This window comes from Equus asinus, chromosome 4, assembly GCF_041296235.1.
Source record: "Equus asinus isolate D_3611 breed Donkey chromosome 4, EquAss-T2T_v2, whole genome shotgun sequence".
In the NCBI taxonomy this organism is placed as follows: domain Eukaryota; kingdom Metazoa; phylum Chordata; class Mammalia; order Perissodactyla; family Equidae; genus Equus; species Equus asinus.
Window position 1 is genome coordinate 24,778,679 of NC_091793.1, and position 25,425 is coordinate 24,804,103.

The window sequence follows — 25,425 nt, forward strand, 5'->3', positions numbered from 1 at the left end:
TTTCTCTTTAGTTTTGGTTTTCAGCAGTTTTACCAGTAAGGGTCTAGGTGGGATTGTCTTATGTTTATTCTGTTTGGGATTCACAGAACTTCTTGAAAATGTACACATCTCTTTCACCAAATTTAGGAAGTTTTCAGCCATTATTTCTTCAAATATTTTCCCCCAGTCTATTTTCTCTTTTTTCCTCCTGGGATTCCAATTCTCCAATTACTCATTACCTGTAGATCTTTTGATATTTTCCCACAGGTCCATGAGACTTTGTTCATTTTTTTTAAACTTTTTTCCTCTTGTTTCCTTAGATTGGATAACTTCTCAAAATGTATATTTAAGTTCATTCTTCCTCTGCCATCATTCTGCTATGAAACACAAACATCCCCATTTTTAATCTCAGATACTCTGTATTTCAGTTCTAAAATTTTCTTTTGCTTCCTTTTTGTATTTTCTGTTCTTCTGCTGAGATTCCTTCCTTTTCAGACAAGGGTCTTTCTCCTTACCTCATAAGCATAGTAAAAAGAACTGCCTTTAAGTTTTCAGTTATTAACTCCAACATCTGGATCATTTTAGTGTTGGCCTCTGTTGACGTCTTTCCCTTTGAGAATGGGTTACATTTTTCTTGCTCTCTCTATGTCTAGTAATTTTTTATTGTATCCTGGACATTATCAATTTACATTGAAGAGACTATGGATTCTGTTATATTCGTACAAAGATGGGGTGTTTTTTTCACTAGCAGGCAATTGATTTGGTTAGACTTAAATTGTACATCTGTCTTCTCTGTGACAAGAGGCGGCTAATGCCTCATTTCAGACTGCTTTTAGTCTGCTTAATGCATGTAGGGTTCAGGATCAACCCGACAGTGGAGTAGAGATTATGCACAGAATTTGCAGTTTCCTTTATGTGGCTGTCTCCTTTGATAATTTCCCCTCCCTCTCCAGCAGTCATGGTTCCTGGGCTCTGTCCTCTAGTTTTTTCAGGCCAGAAAGATGGTGAGCTTTCTATCAGAGTTTTAGCCACTTCAACATGTGCCCTGACTTCAGCTCCCTTCAGTGGAAATCTGCAACAATGGAGAGCTCATTCTTTGCCCATCATTTCATCCATATTTTGACTCCCATCAAAATCGTCCTGCTTTTGTTCATTCTCCTGAGCCCTGAAGTGGTTGCTTTATATTTTGTCCAGAATGCATCGTTGTTCCCTATAGGAGAGTCTGTTTGTTAGGAGCTTAATTAAAATTATTTTTGAGCCTTACTTCCTTTGCTGACTTGTTGTGTGATCTTGAGTAAGCCACTGCCCCTGCCTTTGCCTCACTTTCCCTACCTACAAAATGAGACAATCATTCTGTCTGTCTTCAGAAGAAGTCCATGATAAAAAAGTAAATGAATTAGGGGCCGGCCCCGTGGCCGAGTGGTTAAGTTCGTGCACTCCACTTCAGTAGCCCAGGGTTTTGCCAGTTCGGATCCTGGGTGTGGACCTAGCACTGCTCATCAGGCCGTGCTGAGGTGTCCTCCCACATAGCAGAGTCAGAAGGACCTACAACTAGGATCTACAACTGTGTACGGGGGGACTTTGGGGAGAAGAAAAAAAAAGAAGAAGAAGAAGAAGAGTGGCAACAGATGTTAGCTCAGGTGCCAATCTTTAAAAATCAATCAATCAGGGGCTGGCCCCGTGGCCGAGTGGTTAAGTTCGCGTGCTCCGCTGCAGGCGGCCCAGTGTTTCGTCGGTTCGAATCCTGGGCGCGGACATGGCACTGCTCGTCAGACCACGCTGAGGCAGCGTCCCACATGCCACAACTAGAGGAACCCACAACGAAGAATACACAACTATGTACCGGGGGGCTTTGGGGAGAAAAAGGAAAAAATAAAAAAAATCTTTAAAAAAAAAAAAAAATCAATCAATCAATCCGTCAACTGCAAACTGCAGAGTGCTCTTCTGATATGATAGCACCTATCCCTCCTTTGGTTTCTCCACAGGCCATCAAGGTCCAGGGTACCCCATGACACTTATCCTAGTGAAACAGGGCCTTATTGGGGAGGGCGAGCCTGGATCTCTATGTTCTAACCCCACTCTCATCTCCTTCCCCTTGGAGGGAAATCAGAAAAGATCACCAACTTTGCAGTCAGACCTGGATTTTTATTTCTCTCTCTATCTTTGAGATCTCCAGTAAGTTGTTTTCTTTGCTGAGCCTTGATTTCTCTTTTTTTTTTTTTTTTTTTGAGGAAGACTGGCCCTGAGCTAACATCTGTGCCCATCTTCCTCCACTTTACATGTGGGATGCCTGCCACAGCATGGCTTGACGAGCAGTGCATAGGTCCACACCCAGGATCCCAACCAGCGAACCCCAGGCCGCCGAAGTGGAACAAGCGAACTTAATCGCTGCACCACCGGGCCGGCCCTTGATTTCTTCATTTATAAAATGTGTACCGTCCTCCTAGGATGGATGTGAGAATTAAATCTGAACCTGCGTGCAAAGGTCCTTCTTCTCAGCAGAAGCCTTCGGCAGTGGATGACTGTGCTTCACAGCCGTCAGGCAGGAAACAGGATTTGCCTTCCTTCCTCGGTCCCGTCTGAGTTACTGTAATACTTGCCATGCCCTCAGCTTCCTCTGTGTCAGGGGAAACAACATGTAGTCAAGCAGAGCTAAGCCACTGCGGACCCTCCAAGTTTTCTGTAAACAGGCTCCCACAGCCTCTGTGTCCATCCAAGCATCATTGTCCACCAACCCATGCATTTTAATTTCTACTTTTATTCCAAAAGCAATCCACCTGGGCCAACCCAAGCCTAGGCCTTTCACAGGACACTGGGGACACAGATGCACTTGGGAGACCCACAGGCTGGTCACCATAGTCTAGTGGGAGGAGACAGACAAGTTGAGAGGGTGTGTGGCTAGATGTCAGCACCCACGGGTACCGTGCAAGCACTGAGCTGGTGACAGTCAGCTCTGCCAGCGAGGAAGGACTTGGAGGGTTTCTCCAAGGAGGTTTTGCCTGCTTTGGGTTTTGGAAAGTGACCTAGATCTTCCCAGGTGATGGAATCCAGAGTCCCCGGGAGAGGGAATGGCGTAAACAAACCCTGGATGCACGCGGGTGGGTACGGGGGAGTCAGCAACAGCAATCAGCACAGCTGTTTCCCATCTGACGCCACATTCATGCTCCTGAAGGCTCATGCTCTGCCAGAGCCAGCACCACAACTCACAGGGCTTATGAGAAAGCGGGGCTGGGAGGGACCCCTCAAAACCTGTGGGACTTTGTAACTAGAGCACCAACCCAAACCACAAGGGTCCTGATAAAAATTCCTACCCAGTTAGACCTCCACCAACCTTTGCACCTGATGTCACAGCCAGTCAGTGCTTTGCAAAAATTCCGTTTGTGTGAAAACCTGCCTCAGATTTGTTTCAAACTTCAAAGTGCTGGGAAACCCACGTTATACCAACAGCATTCTGCTAGAGGTATTTGAGTCAAAAACAGAAACAAACCCAGCAAAAGTCACAGCGTCCACGAAGCACCTGTTATATTCAGGCCCACCCTCAGAGGCGGGGCTGCAGTGGGGTTTAGGGTGGAGAAGGAGTGGCCGGAGATGAGCCCAGAGTGGAGAAGTGAAGGAGACCTGGCATGAGATGTGGTTGTGCTTGCACACAAGGCATCCACAAGACTGGCTGGACTTTTCTGCAAACAGAATGTTCTGCCTGGTGAACTCACAAGTCCCCAGGAAAAACATTGCTTGCAAACAAGAATGTTTTATCAGCTCCTCAAAAGGAGCAAGCCTGGGACCTTGGGAGTTTGAAACATTATGAAGGAACCTGTTATGAACAGATGTGTAGGGGAAAGGTCATTATTGTGGGACGCTTGCGCAGGTTTAGGTCGCTGACTCACTGCTTTGGCAAAAGGCCGGCTTTGTTTAGAGGCTATAATAATAAAGAGCCCGGCTAGCTCGGGGTATAGAAAGAGAAGACTACTGCACAGCAACTGGTGTTCGTGTATTCATTTCGTCGGCAACAAGAAGTAACTCAGCCCAGGCAGCCGGTGAGAGCCGACACCTTTGTGACCCCGGAGAGGCCAGCCGACCTGGACTTGGCCGTCCTCTGAGCTGGCCAGCGGAGGGGGGCTGCTGAGGCTGAGGGTGGAGCCCGGCCAACTTACTTGTGGATTTCAGTTCCTTTTTTGGTGTCCTTGGGTTCTAAAGGGAGGGTGTGGTTCTAACTCAGTAACACTGGTCCTCAGATGGGTGACTGGCATCTACAGAGGTGGTAAAAGCCAGACCTCATTGGTCAGTGCTCCTGGGGCCTGGGGACGGGGTGGAGGGAACATGGCCTCCCTCTCACTTCATCCTCAAAATAACCCTTTGAAAATAGGATTATTGTCCCCATTTGACAAATGGAGAAACTGAGGCACAGGAAGTTTAGATAACTCGTCCAAGGGAGTAGAGCCTGGATTCAAACCTCGTCTGACTGCTCTTTCTGTGTCCCGATGCCCATGAAGGGGGGAGGGGGAGGTGGAAGAGGGAGGGTTCCCCAGGTTCTGCATGGGTTCCCGGACCCCCTGTGGCACAGCCAGGTGACCCCAGGAAGCAGTCACTGTGGGACCTGTGCCCTTCTCTAGGTGACTTCAGAGGAAGCAGAGGAGGGGAGGTAGGACATGGAAGGCCAGGGCCCTGGCCCTTTGTCCGAGTGACCCAGCACCACGGGAATGGGCTGGGGACATCATTATTGTGGTCTGGGTCAGAACTGCCCCCCGGAATGCCACCCTAGAGAAGGCCCGCAGGGTGCTGCTCCTAAGGCCTGACAGGAGAAGAAGATTTCTTCTGAAATAGAAGGAACTGAGCGGTTGTTTCACATGCCCTGTCTCTGTGCCAGGCCCTGTGGGGAAACCGAGGCACTGAGAGGGGAGTACCATGCCCAGGGTCCCATGACGGGAGACCCCGCAGGGAGATGGCAGGGCTTTGCGTCCCCTCTGCTTGGCCCTGCGCTCAGGACTGGGCGGTGATGGAGAAGGTGGTGGTCCCATGCGCCCCGCGTCAGAAAGGCGGCCCGGACGCAGGGCGTGAGGGGGCACGTTGCAGAACATCTGCAAGGCTGTGATCTTAAATAAAAACCCAACTGTAGACATGTGGGTGTAACTGCGGGAGTGTGAGCCTCGATCTCTGTGTTTGTAGAAGCAGAGACAAACCCAGAAGGACAAAGCTAGCCTGTTACCAGCCGTCACTAACTCTGTGGGTGGCGATTAGTTGGGGACAGGATAGAGTCCCATTTCACACCTTAGAAATCTTTGGATTATTAAAAATCACACTTTTTTCCTTAAATCCCAGAGTTGGAAAGCCTGGGGTTGGCCTCTACTCTGCCCAGCAAGAGCTGTGTGAGCCTGGGTAAGTCACTTCCCCTCTCTGGGCCTCAGTTTTTTCAGGTGATGAGTAAGGTTAGGTTCCCCTGTCCTGCTGACCCCACAGGGTGGTGAGCATCCTGAGTGGCGGTGGGAGAAAGCGGCACCCTGCAGGCAGGGGGAGGTGGAGTGAGAGGAAGTGGGGATTGCAACCCAGGCACCCAAAGAGGCCAGACAGGAACTGGGTGGGGTGAACTGGAAACACAAACTGGCCTCTCTGATCCAGCCAAGACGGTCACTGAGGAGGAGTGAGGGCCGTGTGTTGCCCAAGTCATGTTTAAAGAGATCTCAGAGTTAGAGACCACGAGACGTGAAATTTCCTGAAATTTAAATGTTAGCAAATAAATTAAATATGTAAATGATATATATGCAGACACACACACACACACACACACACACAGTGGCTGGTCAGATTTAGTGCACAAGCACCCAGCCAGCTCTCTCCTTTGGGGTTGGGGCTGCCAATTTATTGCACCAAAGGCTGCTGCCTTCACCTCCTTTCTTTTCAATGCCCACATCGCGTTCCCTGGGAAGAATGGACCCTAATTTACCTGCTATGCGCAAATGGGTTACTGTTACTGTTTCCTCAATTTTTTTATATGTCAGGGCTGACAACCAGCTCTCGGGATGATGGGCCTCTTGGGAAACTGCCCCACCCAGAGCACTCACTGGGCTTGCCTTCCCTGCCTCCAGTGAGGACCAGACCCACACTGACATGGAAATGTCAGCTTTTCTTGATACAAGGAGGGTGTGAGTCAACCGTGGTAAACAGACAACAAAGAAGGTTCCTTTCCTCACCACTCAGGACGACACGTACATTCACCTACGTCAGCATTCTGGGGCCAATGGAAACCCACAGCGGCCTTCGCCCCAAGGCCCAGCTGTCTGACGGGCCTGCACCTCTCGCCCTGGAGACCACAAAGGCCGCGTGAGCAGCTTGTCAGGGGCGACCTATTAGTTCTCATGAGGAGCATGAAGCATTTGTTGGCTGTTGGGAAAGGCTTTCATGAGTGAGTGTCTCTTCTGATGGGAGCCCCCATCATGACCTGCCAGTCCAACATTACGGACAGAGATCGTCTGTCGGGACTTGGCTTAGTCAGAGGAGTCAAGGAAGCCTTCCCTGGAGAAGAGGCATCTGAGCTCACATTTGAAGGTTGACCAAGGGTTGAGGAGCACGGGGAGGAAAGCCGGGGTGGATTATTCAAGGCGGAGGACCCATGTCTGCAAGGCCTGTGCCTCGGCGCAGGGGCAGTCTGGAGAAGACCTGCGGTCCAGAACCTGGAGGAAGGCCAGCATGGGTCAGAAAGGAAACCGACGGACTACAGTGTCAGCCACTCAAGCTTCCCATGCCAGCACTCATGCTGAGGCCTCTGGCAAGGGCTGCAGTGCGAGATTGGGACGTTGGGAGCACTGGACGTTGCCCAGCCTCTGCAGGGACGGTAGGTGGCACTGTCGGCACAGACATCGCTGCTGCTGGAGCCACGAAACTGCAGCTCCGGGGGACCTTGGAGGACAATGCCGGCAAAGCTGCTGCTTTTGACGTCAGCAGTAACTGGAGATGCACGAGCCAGAGCAGGGTGGGGCCGATGGCTGGCACCAGGAAGGAGCCAAGGAGGCAGGGGGGGAGCACACCAGAGACATTGCCTGGGGCTCCCAAAACTATGAGAAGAATCCAGTAGGTCCTGGAATCCAGCAGAGCAGGAGAGGTGGAGCCAGGGAAATGCTGCTCTGAGACTCTGCTTTGTCCATCACGTGGAGGGCCAGAGCAGCAGGGGACATCCAGCCTCAGCATCCGTGTCGAGAGCACGGGACCCCCACCCCCTAGCAGGACTGGCCTGTTCACTTGTGGAACAGAATGGGCCAGGGTGTTTGGGTCAGGTCCGGAAGTAAAAGGTGCCCAGCATTCTGGCTCAGCCCCGCACATTGACCTAGAATCGCCCTCCAGACAGGGACCCTCTGGGTCCTCCTCGTCCCCCTCTGTCTCCTGCCTCCCTCCCACTGTCCAGCCATCACTCTGGGTGGGAAAGTGGTTCTCAAAAGTGTTGTGTTGGGCCCGGCCCAGTGGCGCAGCAGTTAAGTTCACACATTCTGCCTCGCTCGCCTGGGGTTTGCTGGTTCATATCCTGGGTGTGGACCTACACACCGCTTGTCAAGACACACTGTGGCAGGCATCCCACATATAAAGTAGAGGAAGATGGGCATGGATGTTAGCTCAGGGCCAGTCTTCCTCAGCAAAAAGAGGAAGATTGACAGTGGATGTTAGCCCAGGGCTAATCTTCCTCAAAAAAAAAAAAAAAGAAAGCAAGCATTGTGCTAATCAGTAAGGCTGTTGGCTACTTTTTTCTGGTTTCCCCCCGTTCCAAACACACGGCAGGATTATTCTTCCTGTCCTCGTTATGGTTGGGAGGAATATGTAATCAGTCCTGACCAGAGCTTTCAATGGAACTGAAGTGTCATTTCTAAGCCACAGCATTTGATACTGATATAAGACCTTTTCCTCTACCAGTGATGCTTCCGAAACTGGCTGCTCCCTTCTCCGGGCCCTGGGAGGGAAGACAACAGCAGACAACTGCACCTGACCCGTGATGGACGTGTAGTGTGAGCAAGCAGTGAACTCTGTTGCTGTAAACCACTGAGATCTGGGGGCTGTTTGTTACTGCAGCGTAACCTGGACCATCCTGGCTCATCAAGCAAAGCCCCTGGAAACATGGTACTATTTGCAGAGCACCGTGAAAGGTGCATAGCTTTAATTTCTTATATAAACTAGAATTCTTGTTAGCAATAATGAGTATCACTTATGAGCGCTCACTATGACTCAGGCATCATACTAGTTTCTTTGGCAAATGTTTCCCCATCTATTCCACCACAGCTGCGTGAATTCGTTATCACTGGCCTGTTGAGTATCTTTTGTCTTATCACAGAGGTCAAGGGACAGAGGCTGAGGGAACCTGAAGGTCAAGACCATAGCTAGTAAGTGGTGGAAATGAGAGTCAAGCGCAGGGTGTCTTGCCCCCAAACCCTCGCTCTTGCCACCACTAAGCTGCTATTATATATGAAACATGACTAGGCCTATCAAGGAAAAACCCCATGCATTTAAAAAAAAAAGGAAATTCTCTCTTAACAGGAAAAACATTAACATCTGCCTTTTTACTCAATTGAAGTGAAAGATGACGTTGACGGGCTGAGCAAAGATGCCCGCTCTCTGTGTCACGGTTGACGAGAGATATTCTGTCTTCTCCTCGGATTGGGCTGTCTGCCAGACAAGCAGCAGCAGGCACAAAAGATGGAAGAAAAGTGTAAAGAGGATCATTTTTTCCTTTCTTTGAAATGTTTATGTGCAAGCTGGGAAATTGCCTGCATTATGCGTTTTTCCAATGGAACGGTCTGAGAGCTTTCCGCCCCAGGGATAACTTCAGGGGAGGAAGATCAGAGCACCTCCTTGCTCACGCTGTCTTGCCTGCCTCAGAGGCCCTTCCTCTCACCTCTGACCCGCTAACCCAGAGGGCTCAGCTCCACTGTGGCTGCATTGCAGGCCCTCCCTGTCCCGCCAGGCTGGGCTCCCTCCATCACCCCACGGGGACATATGGAAGTGAAATGACTTAACCTCCATTTGAATCAGTCTTCCCACCTGTAAAATGGGAATAACGGTGGTGCCCATCTTACACAGTTGTGATGGAAATTAAATGAACTGGTACTTGTCATGTGCTTAGCCCAAAGCCTGGCTGTGGTAAGAACTCAACTAAAAATTAATAGTATTGTGTAATAATTAATAATAAACATTCACTGAACGGAACTGAAAAACCTGGAATAAGAAAATTCAAGTTTGCCAAATGTTCGAATCGGGGGGGTGGTGGCCCACTGTAGAAGGAATCAGTCTGTCTTCCTGGAGGCTTCACACAGTTTTTCTCGAAATATCCAGCTTCCCCCAACTCTTCGAAATAGGAATGTTTGAAAACAACCAAGTAGAACTCATTGGTGATGCTGTGTCCTTTCGAACGTAGTCCACAGCCTCTCTCTGGGACAAAGGTGAGTTGATTCACTCGATCGATAGTTGTTGAGCTCCTGCTGTATGCATGCCAGGCACCGGTCTAGGTGCCAGGGAAGCAGCTGTGAACAGAACAGACAACGCCCTGTCCGCAGGGCGGGTAAGGAGGTAGAAGAGGAAGCCCTTCTCCACCCCACCCCGATTAGGAGGCGATAGCATGACACACGGACAAAGAGGGAGGGAAGCCAGGCAGCAGGTGGCACCAGGAGAATCTGGACATGCCCTCTGCTTTAGCTTTGAAGAAATCGAATTGGTTATCTTCCTAGTTTGAGCAGGTGTGGGTCTGCTTGCAGGCAGGGGATGCACTTGATAAACCAGCTGGTCCTCTTGCCACCCCCACCCCACACACTCCCGCGTCCCCCTGCGCCGCAGTCACAAAGGGGAACCGGGCCTGGCCTCCTAGTGGCTCCTACTGGAAGTGACGTCTTGCAGGAGCCAGCTTTGTTCTTGTCATCCCCCGGGGCCTGTCTGTGCCCGAGCCCAGTGACTGGTGGGGGAGCTGTAGTCTAGCTGCAGAGCCATGATTTCCTCCAAAAGCCGCTAACTGGCCCATGACCTTGGCCTCATTAACTTGGCACTCTCCACCTGAGCCGCCTGGATCGGGGCCAGCCAGGGAAATTAGCTCAGACCCACAGGCCCCTGGGAGAGGTGTCAGGCAAAAATAGACCAGAGACAGCCAGAGAATCCTTGAGCAGGAGGGCCCGTGGAGGTCATCGGCTCCAGCATCGTCCTAGCTCTACAGATGGAGGCCGAGGCCAGGGAGGCAAAGGTGCCCAGCATGGTCATGCTGCAGTCGGCACAGAACTGGGGTGAGAATGAGGGTCACCTGACTCCCAAAGTCACGCTCATCCCTCACCTGTGCGTCCCATCAGGTGTGGTCAGGGAGGGAGGGACAATAGGAATTGCAGATACTGGAACAATTCTTCATAGGTCATTGTTCTGTTAAAAAAAAGAAAGCAAACAAGCATATAAAGAAGTAAAAACTGGCCTGCAACACAGAAAACTGCTGTGAAATTTTTAAATAGATAAAAAAAAAATGACACATCAGCGGACAGTGTCACCTGGTAGGTGAATGTGGGGACTCTGGAACTCCAAAGCCTGGGTTTGAATTCCAGCTCCACTCCTTACTTGCTGTGTATCTTTAAGTGCATTGCTTTACCTCTCTGTGCCTCGCCTCCTTCACCTGCAAAATGGGGATAACAGTGGAGCCTGCCTTGTCATGGTGGCGTGAGGGGGAGCTCATGCATGAAAAGCACCATGACCCAGGGCCGCCGCAGAACTGCACTGAATCAGGGTTGGTAGGGAATGTCAACTGCACAGAAAGAGTAAGAAGAAAAGCAAAGGTCTACTTGCCCGCCTGGGCCCTTGCTCCAAAGTGAATCTGTGTTAACAGCTCCCTGTGGACCCTTCCAGGAGGGAAGCCGTGCAGCCACCAGCACATATGTGTGTGCACCGTGTGTGCTGAGCAGTATCCTTGCAAACACAGCATTAAAGCATCCTTCTTCACCCAGGTTCTGCATTTTGTCCCATCCAATTAACAACATATCTGGACATCTTTTTTTTATCAGCTCGTTCAGATGCATTCCCTTATTTTAATGGCTACATAGTATTCTTGCGATGGATGGGCCATCACATATTTAACCAGACCCCAAGAGCAGATGGTCGCAGCACACGGGAGTGGTCCATGCAGCTGAGATGGATGGAGTTGTAGGAAATCAGGCCACAAAACAGGCTGTGGGAAAACTGACACTGATTATCAGCTATGCAGCTTCACGCAAGTGATACATTTCATTCATGTGTTGAGTACCATCTGTTTGCCTCATTATCTGGAGGCCTTATAATAACTTGCTCGGGCAGATTACTATAAGAATCTCATTTACAGTGAAGCCCAAAGATGAAGTTAGTTCCCCCAGTCAGGCCACTAGTTGGCCGAGGAGTGTGGCCCAGAGCCCACGTTCAGTGCCATGTGCAGTGGGAGGTCCGGGCTTCCTTCTGCAGGAAGTGATGAGCCCCTCCCACTGCTGCCTCCTCTGCTTGCTCCTTCTCCGTCATCAGATCCTGCCCCGTGCTCCCAGCTGTACTGCCCCAGGACCCAGCTGCTCTAACCAGCGTGGATGTGCTCAGACCCAGGGCAAGGTGGGCGGTCTTGTTGAGGCCGAGGGCCTGTGAGTCCAGGCAGTGCAGAGCTGGCGCAGGAGAAGGCAGGAGATGGCTGGGGTCTCTGCTCACTCCCCACTCATTGTCCAGCCTGACTCCTGGCCACCTTTGGAGAGCAGCTCAATCACCAACTATCTTGAGTGTCGATGGGGCCACTATGGGATCACCATGGTTACTGAAACCATTCTCCCTCCTGCATGGGTCTTCCATCCCTCACTAGGCCCTTCTCCCTCCCTGCAGCCTCACCTAAGGACCACCTCTGGCTCAGTCAAACCTACTGCTTTTTTGTGTCGTGGGAAGATGCCTACAGTAGCCTTTGCATCAGGACCACTTCTTACGAGTCATACCTCTCCTCCCATGGCTTCTTGCTGGAGTGCTGTGACCCAGACTACCCTGGGTCAGCTCTCAGCATAAGTCTGTCTCCCAACAGGTCTGCAAACAGGGGTGCATACCCAAAGAGAAAAAGGAAAATAGATCCCTACCTCACACCATAGCAACATCAATTCTAGATGTAAATGTGGAAGGCAAAAGTTTAAGACCTTTAGAAGAAAAAATATAGAATAATACCTCTGTGACCTAAGGATAGGGAAGGGTCTCTTTTATTTTTTTTTTAAGATTGGCACCTGAGCTAACATCTGTTGCCAATCCTCTTTTTTTTTTTATTTTTTTTCCTTCTTCTTCTTCCCAAAGCCCCCCAGTACAAAGTTGTATATTCTGATTGTAGGTCCTTCTGGCTGTGCTATGTGGGATGCCACCTCAGCACAGCCTGATGAGCAGTGCCACATCCATGCCCAGGATCCAAACCAGCGAAACCCTGGGCTGCCGAAGTGGAGTGCACGAACTTAACCACTTGGCCACGGGGCCATCCCCAAAGGATTTCTTAAGACATAAAAAGCACAAATCATTCAAGAAAAAAGATTGATAAATTTGACTACATAAAAATTCATCAAAAGATGAATTTCACATCATAAAAGGAGGGGAAAAAACAAAAATTTCATAAACTAGGTGAAGATATTTTCAACACATAAGTGACTTAGGATTAATATCTAGAATATAAAGGCATTTCTCAAGTCATTGAGAAAAAAACAAACATGGAGCCAGCCCAGTGGCATAATAGTTAAGTTTGCATGCTCCGTTTCGGTGGCCCGGGGTATGCAGGATTGGAACCTGGGCACAGACCTACACATCACTCATTGAGCCATGCTGTTGTGGCATCCCACACTCAAAATAGAGGAAGATTGGCAACACATGTTACCTCAGGGCCAATCTTCTTCACAAAAAAAAGAAGAAGAAGAAAAGAAAAAGACAAACAACCTGATAGATGGACAAAAGGCAGGAACAGGCATTCAGAGACAATGGCCAATCAGTGTCATTAGAAAGTGGGAAACATTCATTAAAACCATGACACGACCCTGTTCTGCCCAGCCCTTGTCTCTCACAGCTGCCCTGGCTGCTGTCAGGGACTGAGAGACAGATTTACTGAAAAGGTTTCAGCTCTGAGCTGGCTTGCATTCTAGCTGGTCCACACCCCGTGCCCTTCCTGGAACGCTGAGATGAGCAGCTGCCCAATCCCTCGGCATTTATTCCATCCCTGCTCTTGGCGTCCAGACTCAGGTTTCCTGGCTTCCTAAATCAGCTCTTGTTTTTTTCCCCAAATTTTCGTTTGGAAAAACTCTCAAGCTTGAAGAAAATCTGAAAGAATAGTACAATAAATCCTTGTACACCTTTGCCCTACAATCACCGTAGGTTAACATTTTGCCACATTTTCTTTGTCATTCCTTATTACTAATTTTATTATTGCCATTAATATTTTTGCTGAACCATTTGAGAGTAAATCATAGGCATTTTGACCCTTTACTGCTAAACGCTTCCATTGTGCCTCCTAGGAAGACGGGCATTCTCTTGGGTAACTCCATTTCTATTATCAAATTCAGGAGATTTTACACTATGTAATAATAGTATGGGGTTGCTTGATTTAGTAAATCAAAATATAGGACACCCAGTTAATTGTGGCTCTCAGATAAATGGCAAATAATTTTTTAGTATCAGTATGTCCCAAATATTTCATGGATTTGTGTTTTATCTGGCAACCCTATATTGTTGTCTAATGCACAGTCCATATTTGAGTCTTGCTGCTTGTCTGAATAATGTCATTCAGAGCAACTTTTTCTCCCATCCAGGACCACACATTGTGTTTAGTTGGTGTGTTGCTCCTGAGCCAGCTTTGGATACCTGGTATTGACCATCCTGCTTTTGCTGCCCCACCAGATCCATGTTTGTAGGATTATGGAGACCCAGCTACAGCTGTCTGAGAGAGTCCTGCCTGGGTGGGGTAACCGAGGACCATTGCATAACGAGGTCCAAGCATGGGGGGAATGGGGCCGGGTAAGGGCAGGGGGTTGGCACCATCAGCCTTTTGGGTAGGGTGATGCTGGCCATGGGTTTGTCTCCAAGACAGCACTGCCCACGGTCAGTGTGAGGTCCACCTTGCACATCTTGAGGCCTGCAAGCTGAGTAGCCCGCCCCCTAAGGAAGCCGGACCACCTAGTCTGTTCTCACTGGACAGAAGCTGCAAACATCAGTAAGCAAACTGCTTCCCAGCCCGAGCACTGAAGGGGAAACTGGTCACTGGCAGAGAGAACATGCCCCAAAGAGCAGACAGCAGCCGTCCCAGCTGAGTGACCATGGTCCGGCGGGTTTAGAGCCGCCCGCCTCTGAACCGCCCTTGACAGGAAGGAAAGAGCTGCCCTCTCCTGCAGGTCACGGACTCCCTCCAAGGCCAGGCTGTGCTTCTCACCAGCGGTGACGTGGCTGCAGGGGAGTGAGTGGGGCCATCTTCCAAGGCACCATTTGAGGGACAGCAGAGAAACTGTCCCTTCAAGTGAATGGACACCCCCTCGGAACCCACACGGCAGCCGGTTCCAGTGCAGTGTCAGGGAACAGAATCTCCTCGTGGAGTCTGTGTGTTTAACCAAGGCTGATACACCTCAGAACAAGGCCACCATCAGCATCTACGCACGCACAGTAGGACACCCCTTCGCCCGACTGGCAGAAACCAAGTCTGACAATGCCCGGCGTCGGCCACAGCGTGGAGTGACGGGAATTTCCCCAGCTGGTGGTGGGAGTGTATGTTGGCACAACCAGTCTGCAAAGCAATTGGTATTACCTAGGAAAGCTAATGGGAGCATGCTTTCTGATGCCTCCACCCCAGTCCTCAATACTCACCCTGGAGAACGCTTTCCTACGTACACAAGGAAACGTGCAAAGGTGCTCGTACTGTAACTGTTCATAATAAAAATTAGAAACAACCCAAATAGTCATCAACCGTCCAATGGATCGACAGATTAAAGGTTTACTCAGAAATAGGAAGTGCACAGCAAGGTAGGAAACTCATGGTAGCTACAGGCATCAGCGCATAGGAACCGAAAAACCAGAATATTGCGCCAGAACACAAAATTATAGAAGAATGTATTCGGCATGATTCCATTACATAAAGATCAAAGCAGGTAAAAGTGAACACATATTTAGGGATATACACGTAAGCAGCAAGACAGCAAAGAAAGACAAGGAGTAATCAGCATGCAGTTTGGAGTAACTGCCTCCGTTGGGGAGACAGGGACGCCATTGCGGAGGGACACGCGGACGCTTAAAATACTGAAACGTTTTCTTTCTTAGACTAGTAGTGTGTGTATAAGAGTACATTGTATTATTCTTTAAACTATTTATATATATTATATACACATTTTAGTGTGCTATATTTCTGGAAAGAAAGTTTAAAAAGAAAGTTCATGTTAGTAATCCTTATTAGGTGGAAACAATCTCCACGTTTCTGTCAACAGAAGCCCCCCCAAGGCCCACGCCCCATACAAACACGCAAACGCACACTCTCCAGGAGAGGAGATCATGGAAGGGACACTTGTAGCCTCCCACACTCCCTCACTCCCTCCTTCCCTTTCAGATCTGCCTGCTTGCCAATGGGAATCCTTCTAGTCAGTTCCGCCCCTCCCTGGGGCCAGGAATAGGGTGAGGGTTATTTGTCCGTCTCTGAACCAATCACTCCAGCTGGGGGCAGAGTGGGGAGAGGGGATGAAATGTGCAGATGGGCTAAGACCTGGGTCCATCGTGTCAACCCATTGTCTGCGGTCAGGGAAATTTCAAGCTCTGATGGGCCAGGCTCAGTTCGGGAGCCCAGCGTCAGGAATAGAGTGAGCTCACCTGAACCAAACAGAACGGAAGCAGGGGCCGAGAGATTCCCCACTGAAAATAGAGTTTCCTTTAGCAGAAGAAATGGATGCTGGGCTGGAAAAAATAACAAGTATGCATGTGTGTTTACGAATGTCCTCCAGCGTCAGGTAACAGGAACCTCAGCTCAACTGGTTTAATCGATTATGGAATTTCTAGTCTCACAGAATGAGAAGTTGAGGCAGGGCAGCTCCAGGGTGGCTGATTCAGCCGGGCCATGACGTCAGCGGGATTCTTCCTTTTTGCCCTACCATCCTTGCCATCTTCATTGTCAGCTAAGCCCCTGGTGGTCACAGGATAGCTGCAGATATTTCACCAGCTATCAGCCTCCTAGACAAATGGCCAGGGGCAGAAAAGGGGTTGCTCATCCTTGTGTCCCTCTCAAAGAACTAAGAAACCCACCCCAGAAGCACTGCCCACAGCAGACTCAGCTTCATTAGCAGAATTTCGTCACGTGTCCCGGTCACGTGTCCCTTCAAAGGCCAATCACTGGAAAGAGTGTTATCACGATTGGTTTAGATTGATCGGTTTTTATTCCCTGGGGCTGGAGTCAGGGCCAGTTGTCTGAATCACAGCACCCTCAAATAGAATCATGGCTTTCTGAACAAAATTGGGGTTCTGTTAGGGGGAAGGCAGTTGGCGACTGGATTAGCTCAAAATGAAGCTTTGGGATTTCTTTTTCTTTAACGTGTCTCAGCCCAAATTTGCAGCAGAGTGGATACCAAGTTCAGCATGGTTGTGCTTCTCGCATAGATAATCGTGTATCACTTATCTATTGCTGCATAACAAACCACCCCAAAACTTAGTGGCTTAAAACAACAACGATTTATACATTCTCATGATTATATGGACAAGAATGGAGCAGAGCTCAGCCAGGCTCACTTAAGCAGCTGCATTCAGCTGGAGACTGGGCTGGGCTGGCCTGAAAGGTCTGAGAGGGCATCTCTGAACACGTCTGAGACGTTGACGCTGGTTGTTACTGGGGGTTCCAGCTTCCTCTCTATACGATCTCCCTCCCCACGTGGCGTCTCATCCTCCATGGCTCTCTCTCCATTCTCTGTGTGGCCTCTCTCTCCGTTAGGAGAGCCCGGACTTCCTTACTGCTGGGCAGCTGGGTTCCAAGTAGACGAAAATGGAAACAACCAGGCACCTTAAGAGCTAGACCTGGAGCTGGCTGGCTCTCTGACACTTCCACTGCATGTGATTGGTCAAATCAAGTCACATGACTAGACCCAGAAATAGACTCTGCCTTTTGATGGGAGGAGCTACATGCGCCTCAGGGAGGGGGCAAATGGATGGTGGGCTCTTTGGAGATTCAACCACGCCTTCCTTCCCAGACATGCCAGGAGGCAGAAAGCAAGGAGGGACAACGGAATGGAGACCCAAGGGCCACAAGGTCTCTTTCTTCCCATCACGTGGGAAACCTAGATGGGCACTGAGGTCTTGCTCCTGCAAGTGGCCTTGTCCTTCCTTTTAGAAATGAGCACAGATACCTGCGTATTCGTGGAGCATCTGTGGAAGACACAAGAAACTGACAAGGCGCTGCCTCTGGGAAGGGAAACTGGGGGGCTAAGGAGCACGGCTGGGGGCGAGATTTATTTTTCATTTTATATGCTTTGGAATTTTGTATCATGGACTTTCATTACTTGGTCAAAAATATATATTTTGTAATTGGCCTAACCAAGGTCACTCAGTAGCAAGAGGCAAAGAAAGGACTCAAACCAGATCTGCAGTCGTGAGCCTGAGCTCATTTCCCAAGGTACATTATGTAAATCCGCTGTTTTAACCTAAATCGATCCACTTGGGCCCTTCTGGGACATAACCGAGGCAGCTGAAGTCCGAGGGGAGACCCAGACGCCTGCATCTGCAGCGCGGAAGTGACGGTCTCAGGGCCTGCTGGGCTTCGAGCTGTTTTCGAAAGGCAGCAAAATCTCTAAGATGAGAGCATGGTGAGACTCCCTGAGCAGGTGGGATGGACACAGTCCCTGGGGCACAGCCATCTGGGTCCTCATAAACTGTAGCTGTGACCCTGGAGAGGTCACCAGCCTCTCTGCGTCTCGATTCCTTCATCGGGAAAATGGAGAAGATAACATTCCCTATCCTGTGGGTCGGCATTGTCGTGAGTCTAGCGGAGTCCCTGGGGGTGAGGTGTCAGATAGCAGGAAGCTCTTGGGATCTCCTGCCAGCTTGCTGAGGGATGGTGGCAGGTGGCTGGCTCTCTCTGTTCGATGGCAGAACACAGTGGTGAGATCAGCTCTCAGTGGGGACGCTTGGGCAGGACTCTCGAGCATGGTGGGGTCGCGTGACCTCGAGGAGTCCTTTCTCTCTTCGTCACCTGTGAAGTGAGTGGGCCTTGCAGGGCACTCTCCCAACCCCAGCGCTCAGGGACTCAGGGCCCTTCTGACTGAGTGTTCACATGTGAGCCCTTCTTCTGTACAGAGTGCTGTCCTCACCAGCAGGCTCAGTGGGAGGAGAGGCCGTGGCCCCAGAGGAGGGCGGGCCCCGGTGATGGCTCCAGAGCTGGGCGGGGGCGTCCTCCGCCCCTCCTCCGTCTTCTCCGCCCTTCCCTCTGTAGACTGTGCAATCCTTGTCTGCCTCCTCTGCGTCTGTTTCAGAAATGTTGTAACCGGAGATTCTTAACGCTGAACCTGGCTCCGAAAACACAGCTCTAAGCAGAAAAACTCCGGGCCAAAGCAATTTCCCAACCTGGCAGGAAGCGGCCTGTCTGGGCAGAGATGAGAGGGCAGCTTGGACCCGCAGAAGGGTCCACAGGCTCTCCAACACAGGTGGGGCCAGGACCCCAACCCCCCTCCCTCCAGGCCCGTCCTACCTCATCTCCCTTCCGACCTTTCCTCTGGCTCCCGGCCACTGTGGGGAGGGGCGCTTCTGTTCCCCTAACCCGTCCCTCCCCCTGAGGATCTCAGCCCTCCTCTCTGCACGCCCACCTTCCCAGGCTCCCAGGCCACCCTTTCCTCCCACGCTCCTGCTTTTGCCCTGAGTCGTGACCAGCTGCCCTGTCCTTAGGGTACGGCTTCTCTCAACAACCCTGCGAGGCAACTATTATTACATTTCCCATTTTACAATACGGGGAACCAAGATGTAAAAAAAGTCAAATCACTTGCAGGGGGTCACATAGCCAGGAGGCCGTGGAGGCGTGATTCCAGCCCCGGGCAGACGCGGAAGTCTCTGTCTCGTGGCGCAGCACCAGCTCCTTGTGCCCCGCACGCCCGGGGAGACCCTGTTTCACACCTGTGGCCAGAACAGAAGCCTGAGATGCAGGCGTGGCTCGCTAATCGATGGTGCAGTCCTCGAGACTGAGGACCAGACGTATTCATCTTCTCCTCCCCAGGGCCAGGCAAGGACTGGACACTCAGAAAACACTAGCTGAAGGAAACTTCCGGTGTGATCAGAAGCAACGTGTGGCAAGGAAGCTGCTTGGCCCCCCGGGGCCATCCGGTACAGGGTCCTTGCCCCGCAGCCAGGAGGGGAGCTCAGGCCCAGGAGCACTCTGGGTGCGGGCCTTCTGGCTCCAGCGGGCTGCAGGTCACTGTTTGTTTTTCCAGCAGCATCTCTGTGAAAACACAAGCCTCCTGCAGTGTGTTTAGAGATGTCAAGATGGATCCCTGCCTTGGTCCCCACCACACAGTCGCCTCCTCCCCTCCTGCCTCCGCTAACCGCCAGGTAATTGGAAAAAAGATGTAGACCATCTTAAAATATCTGATGAGGGGCTGGCCTGGTGGCGCAGTGGTTAAGTTCGCATGTTCTGCTTCAGCCGCCCGGGGTTCGCCAGTTTGGATCCCGAGTACAGACATGGTACCGATTGGCAAGCCATGCTGTGGCAGGCATCCCACATATGAAGTAGAGGAAGGTGGGCACGGATGTTAGCTCAGGGCCAGTCTTCCTAAGCAAAAAGAGGAGGACTGGCAGCAGATGTTAGCTCAGGGCTAATCTTCCTAAAAAAAAAAAAAAAAAAAAAAAAAAACACTGATGAAATGGAGTGGAAGTCACTCCTGCGTCATGGAAAATAAAGGTTCTCCAAAAACCATCTCCTGGTTTCCTGTTCCTCCCCTTGTCCCCTCCTCACCCTCTGGTCTCGGTCCCAAACTTGGAGAGGGGTGGGCAGTGGCATGGGCAGGAGTGATTTGCTTTGACTGGGTGGAGGAGGAAATCCTTCCTCTTGGAACCTTATCCAAAAATGCTATTAGTCTTTTTCCGGAAGACGAAGAGTGGGTGTATTAATAGAAACGGCATGTCTTTTAACTGCAGAGAATAGGCTGACAAACATCACTTAAGCACAGACTGGCATTTTGCACCTGCATTCAGCACCTTGTGCTCCACTTAGTCATGCCTGGAGTCAGGTAGCTCTAGTGTTCAAGTGCCTACTCTGCCATTTCTTGGCTGTGTGACCTTGAACAAGACACTTAACCTCTCTGAGCATCAGACTCATCATCTGTAAAATGTCAAAAGCAGTGATTCCCTTCAATCCTCTCCAGGTATTGCTGTCAGGATCAGGTGAGATGTGAAATGAGCCTGCAGACATGCTTCGTAAACGCTACAACTATGTAGGTGTCCCACTTCACATATTACCACTCTGTTGTGTAGCCCACCTTCCAGACTAATTTTCACTTGTTGTCTCCTGTTAGCTCCAATCCTAATTCTCCAGCACTGCTCTGTTGTGCTCCCCGCCCCCTGCCCCCGTCCTCTGAATATACCCTGGTTGTTTTTTCTTCTCTGGGCCTTTACTGGTTGACAAGGGGTGAGGCATAGCCACGTCTCAGAAATTCGTCACCGTCAAGAAGAGAGCAAGGATGCTGGAGTTAGAATCCCAGCTCCACCCATCAACTGCTGCGAGTCCCTGAGCAAGGCACTCCCCTCTTGGCCTTAGTTTCCCCATCTGAAAAACAGGACAAATAGCAGTTCTTGTCCTATAGAACAGCTTCGAGAAGGGACTTCGTTAATCCACACCAAGGGCTTAGAACCCTGCCTGGCCCACGGTGAGTTCTGGAGAAGCCCTTCCCCTCCTTGGCTCCTGGCTTTGATTCTGTCGGTCAGGAGGTGAGTATAGAAGAACATCCAGAAAAGCAGAGAGATGGATGTGCGATAGAATGGAGAAGGCGCTGAGGGGTGGAGAGGGGCCGATGGAGCTGGAGAGGCAGGGTAAGGGGAGGAGAGGAGAAAAGCCAGCAGACTGGGTTTTGAGAAGGTGTTCAGAGTGATTTGGATGGGGAAGGAGAGGCTGGGAGCAGCAGGAGGCTACACGGTGTGAAGTGAGAGTGAGACTGATTTTGTTAGAGCTCAGTGAATATTTACTGATCACAGACAAGGTGCGGTCCTTGTTGTTGAAAGTCCATAACCTAGGGGGAAACGTAAAGCATTCACATGGAGAGCAAAGCCACAATACAAGAGGGAAATGGTTTGCGGCAGCACTACACGCATCTCTCAAGCTTGTGTGTGATGGAATGTCAATGGACAATACAGGAAACAAAAAGGGAGCATTCGGAGGAGGGCAAGACCTCTGGGGACCCGGCACTAGCCACCAGCACATGGAGATTCGAGCAGAGCAGAGTCCCGGGGACGGTTAGGACTCAGCTCCCTGCTTTTCGCACCACAAACCCCACTCTTGGCTTCACTTTTCATTTTGCTTGAAAGTGACTCTGGGTCTGGGCTCTGGCATGTTTCTAAGTGTCTTTATTTTCCCCTCTCTTAGAACTGATTTTTAGCTGGCAAAGGATTCTAAATTCTGAATACCTCCCCACAGAACTTGGAAGGGCTTGTTCCACGGTCTTTTAGAATTCAGTGTCACTGATACAACTTCTGGCCATATCAAAACTCGATTCTTGTAAGTAAACTTTGTCTTTAAGAGCTTTTTAGGATTTTCTCTCTCCCCTGGTGTTTGCAGATATCACCAGAATGAGTTGTTCTTCATTCATAGCCCCTTCAATCTGAAGATTTGTGGGGTCTTTTTTTCAATCTGGGGAGATTTTCTTCTATTATTTCTTGGATTATTTCTTCCTTTGAATTATTTCTGTTCTTCAAGACAGGACTGGAATCTCTGCATCTATCATCCACATCACTTAACTTTTCTGTCGTATTCTCCATATCCTGCTAATTCTTTCTCCATCTGTGCTCTTTATGTTATCCAGTCCAACTACTCACTTGCTTTTCCACAACTGCCTATTACTCAAGCTTAGTTTGGGTTCTCTAATAAGCAAACCCTTAGAAATGATTTGAGGTCAAGTGGCTTATTTGGGAGATGATACCAGGAACCACCTGTAGGGGAGTGGGGAAGTGAGATGGGGGAGGGAAGGCAGCCAGTGAAGGGGGCGCTATGGAAGGAGTTACCACACGTGTCACGGTGGGCACCCTGGAAGCCAGGGTCACACACGTGTCTGAGTCAGTCCACCCAAGGGATGAGGGAACTGCAGTGTTTATACCAACTCTCACTGGTCATTGGTTGAGGATTGCTTCTAGCACAGGGAGAGTTCATTCCTTAGTACTTCGAGCATGCCACACGGTTGGCAAAGAGGACTTTGGAGGCCAGAAGGGGAAAAAAAAAAAACCAACAAATCTCAGGCAAAGAAATGCAGGTGCTGGCAGTTGGGGTCAGTTCACTGTGAACCAAGGTGGGAAAGGTGAGGGGACAGGGGCAGGGCATCTACGTCTTGTTTCATGGGTGCAGTATTCGTCTCATATTCCTCTGAGGGCATTGACCACCTCTATTAAATTTCCCTCTATTTCCTTAAATGCTGGTCCATCTTCTTTAGAATTTGGTGCTTCTCTTTAATCGTTTTCTTTTATTGACTTGAGTGAAATTTGTTGCATGACTGGGGCCAATGGTAGAGAAGAGAAAAAAAATACAAATGTGTTCTAGAAGCTGTCTTTTGGGAGTCAGGGACCTCAGGTTCCTCCTGGGTTCTGCCAGTGCCTGGGGCGCTGCCCCGTCTCTTGCTTTCCCCCACTAAGTCCTAGACACATCGCTCTGGTCTGGGCCAAGCGCCTTTGCTGCCTGCTGCTTGGCAACGTGGGCAAAGGAAAGGGTCGATCTGCCCGCTGCTCTAGATGCTGGTACTCAACCACCCTGACCATGACCCCAAGACCTCGTCTTGCTCCTCAGATCCATGGCCTCTGGTTTGGAAAACTCCCAGAAAAACTTCCACTCTTCACAGTCTTCCCCTTCTGCACATGGTTAGACCTGTGGTTCCTCCAACACATCGATTCTACATGCTCTCTGTCCTTCTGAGATTCCTCAACGTTAGCGGTCCACTAATGGCACCCAGTTTTCCAGCCCTGTTATGAGTCTGCTATTTTTAAATATTTCTTTTCTGTCATTGCCAGAGATTGAGAATGAAAGCAGTAGTACAGCCTGTGCTCAGTCTGCCAACTTGATCCAACGCCCTAGAAAGATAATTTAAGGAGGGATTGCTGATTGTTACAAAATTAACTCACCCCCACCACCACTGCCTGGCCATGACATTTTATCAAGAGCCCACAGTAAGGATTTGGATAGCAGACTAGTTTTCCCTTTTAAGTGACACTTGATGAGATGCACTGGAGCGGGTTGTATTTTCCAACAATGGCTGCAACAATATCTGCCATCTCATACCCTCTGTGTAACTTTGACACTCTTCCCATTGAGTGGTAAGATCAGTGGCTTCTCCTCTTGAACTGGGGCAGACATTTGTGACTGCCTCAAGGAGAACTCACTATGTAACTTCTGAGGCTGGATTATAAAAACGCCATGTACTTCCCCTTACTCTCTTAGGACCCTGACTCCTGAAACCCAGCCACCACACTCTGAGGAAGCCTAAATTCACCCTTCTGAAGAGACACGTGGAGAGGCCACGTGCAGCCCGGTTGACATGCCAGCTGACAGGCAGCATCAGCTGCCATACATGTGAGTCAAGACGTATCCAGATGGCTCCAGACCTCACCTGCCGAGTCACTCCCAGCTTTTGAGTCTTCCCAGATGAGACCCCAAACATTGTAGGACAGAGACAAGCTGTCCCTGCTGTGTCCTGTCCAAATTCCTGACCCACAGAATCCATGAACATAATAAAATGGTTGCTTCCCACTTCTAAATCTCAAGATAACACAACCCAAAATAGTAACTGGAACACGAGCCACAGATGGTTCAGCTTCAAGAAGACCATTCTTATATTGTTCTCCCTCCCTGGAATGTTCTTTATTTTCTTCTTTACCTGGAAAACTCTTCCTCATTTTTCAAGAATTAGCCCAAGCCACATCTCCATAAAGCCTTCCTGGACCCGTCCAGCCCATAGGGATTTCATCCTCCCTTGGAGTCTGGTGAACATCTTTCTAGTTCTCTAGAGAGAGATAGCATGGTATACTGGAAATAGGTGTGGAAATCTAGTTTTGCCATCAGAAATACCTGGGACCTAATCCAAGCTCTATCACTTACCAGTGCTAGGATCTTGGGCAAGTTACTTCATCAGCAGAATTGTTGGGAAGATTAAATGAGATACCGGATGTTACCACCCCTCAACAATCCCAGATTGTCAACAATCATGGGCGGTCAACATATATTTATTGAACATTGTTGTAAATATCTGGTTCTGTGTAACACTCCACCCTAAAACTTAGCGGCTTGAAATAACAAGAATCATTTATTTTATTCTTGTCACTTCCGTTTGGGCAAAGCTTACCGGGACTGCCCATCTCTGCTCCATGTGCTGTCAGCTGGAGTGATTTGCCTGGGGCTGGAGGAATCCACTTGCAAGATGGTTTACTTACATGGCTGGCAAGATGATGTAGGCTCTTGGCTGGGGCTGTCTGCAAGGGGCCCCAGTTCCTCTACATGTGAATGTCTCGTTAAGGTTACTTGGGTTCCCTTTTGGCATGGAAGCTGAGTCTTAAGAGTGAGTATTTCAAGAAACCAAAAATGAAAACTGATGATCTCTTAAGACTTGGGCCAAGAAACCAGCAAAGTGTCACTTCAACTGTATTTTATTGGTGAAAGCAGTCAAAAGACCCACCCAATCCAAGAGGAAGGAACATAGACCCCACCTCTCAATAGAAGGAGTATAAAAGAAACTGTGGCCGTGTTACATACGCCACAAACATCTCTTAGGTTTCAGGTACTCTCCTATGCTCTGCAAATACAGTGTATACAAGACAGATACAGTGCCCACTCCCACAGCACTTATACGCCATATTATTATTTGTTTTATATGCACATGCATCTTGTGTCTCCAACTAGCCTGAAAATACCTTCCAGAAGAAAGCTTTGGCTTCTTTATCTTTCTATCCTTGACACTTGACACACTGACTGGCATGTAGTTAATGAACGAGAAGTCTTGCTGAATTAAATTACACTCTGCGGAACAAGATTGTGAGAAAGCACTTTGTAAATTGCAAATCACAATTTAAATATAAAGTCTATAGTTATTCATTTAAACTTTTAAAGATTACTTACTCTGTACCAGCCACCATCCTAGGCCTTGTTAACACAGAGATAATAAGTCAGTAGTCCCGCCTTCGAGCCACTTGTGGAGTAGATATTACTATTACCTATTTCCTTGAGAGTCAGAGAATATTACTCATAGGAAATTAGTTCAGTGACAGCTAAGGGGCTTAATGTGTTTAAAATGTATAGCC

The 25,425-nt window shown here is 49.5% G+C and overlaps 1 long non-coding RNA gene across 3 annotated transcripts; it reads left to right on the plus strand.

Annotated features, from left to right (window-relative positions):
* The first annotated feature begins 3,878 nt into the window (after window positions 1-3,878).
* Window positions 3,879-23,880, plus strand: LOC106837563 (uncharacterized). Of its 3 annotated transcripts, none has more exons than XR_011502612.1 (4): window positions 3,879-4,013; window positions 5,296-5,352; window positions 7,873-8,076; window positions 23,573-23,880. It is a non-coding gene; the product is annotated as an uncharacterized lncRNA (long non-coding RNA). The 3 variants fall into 3 exon arrangements; XR_011502610.1 differs by lacking the exon at window positions 23,573-23,880 and adding an exon at window positions 8,528-9,317 and having other exon boundaries at window positions 7,873-8,102; XR_011502611.1 differs by lacking the exon at window positions 23,573-23,880 and adding an exon at window positions 8,528-9,172.
* Window positions 23,881-25,425: the final 1,545 nt, after the last annotated feature.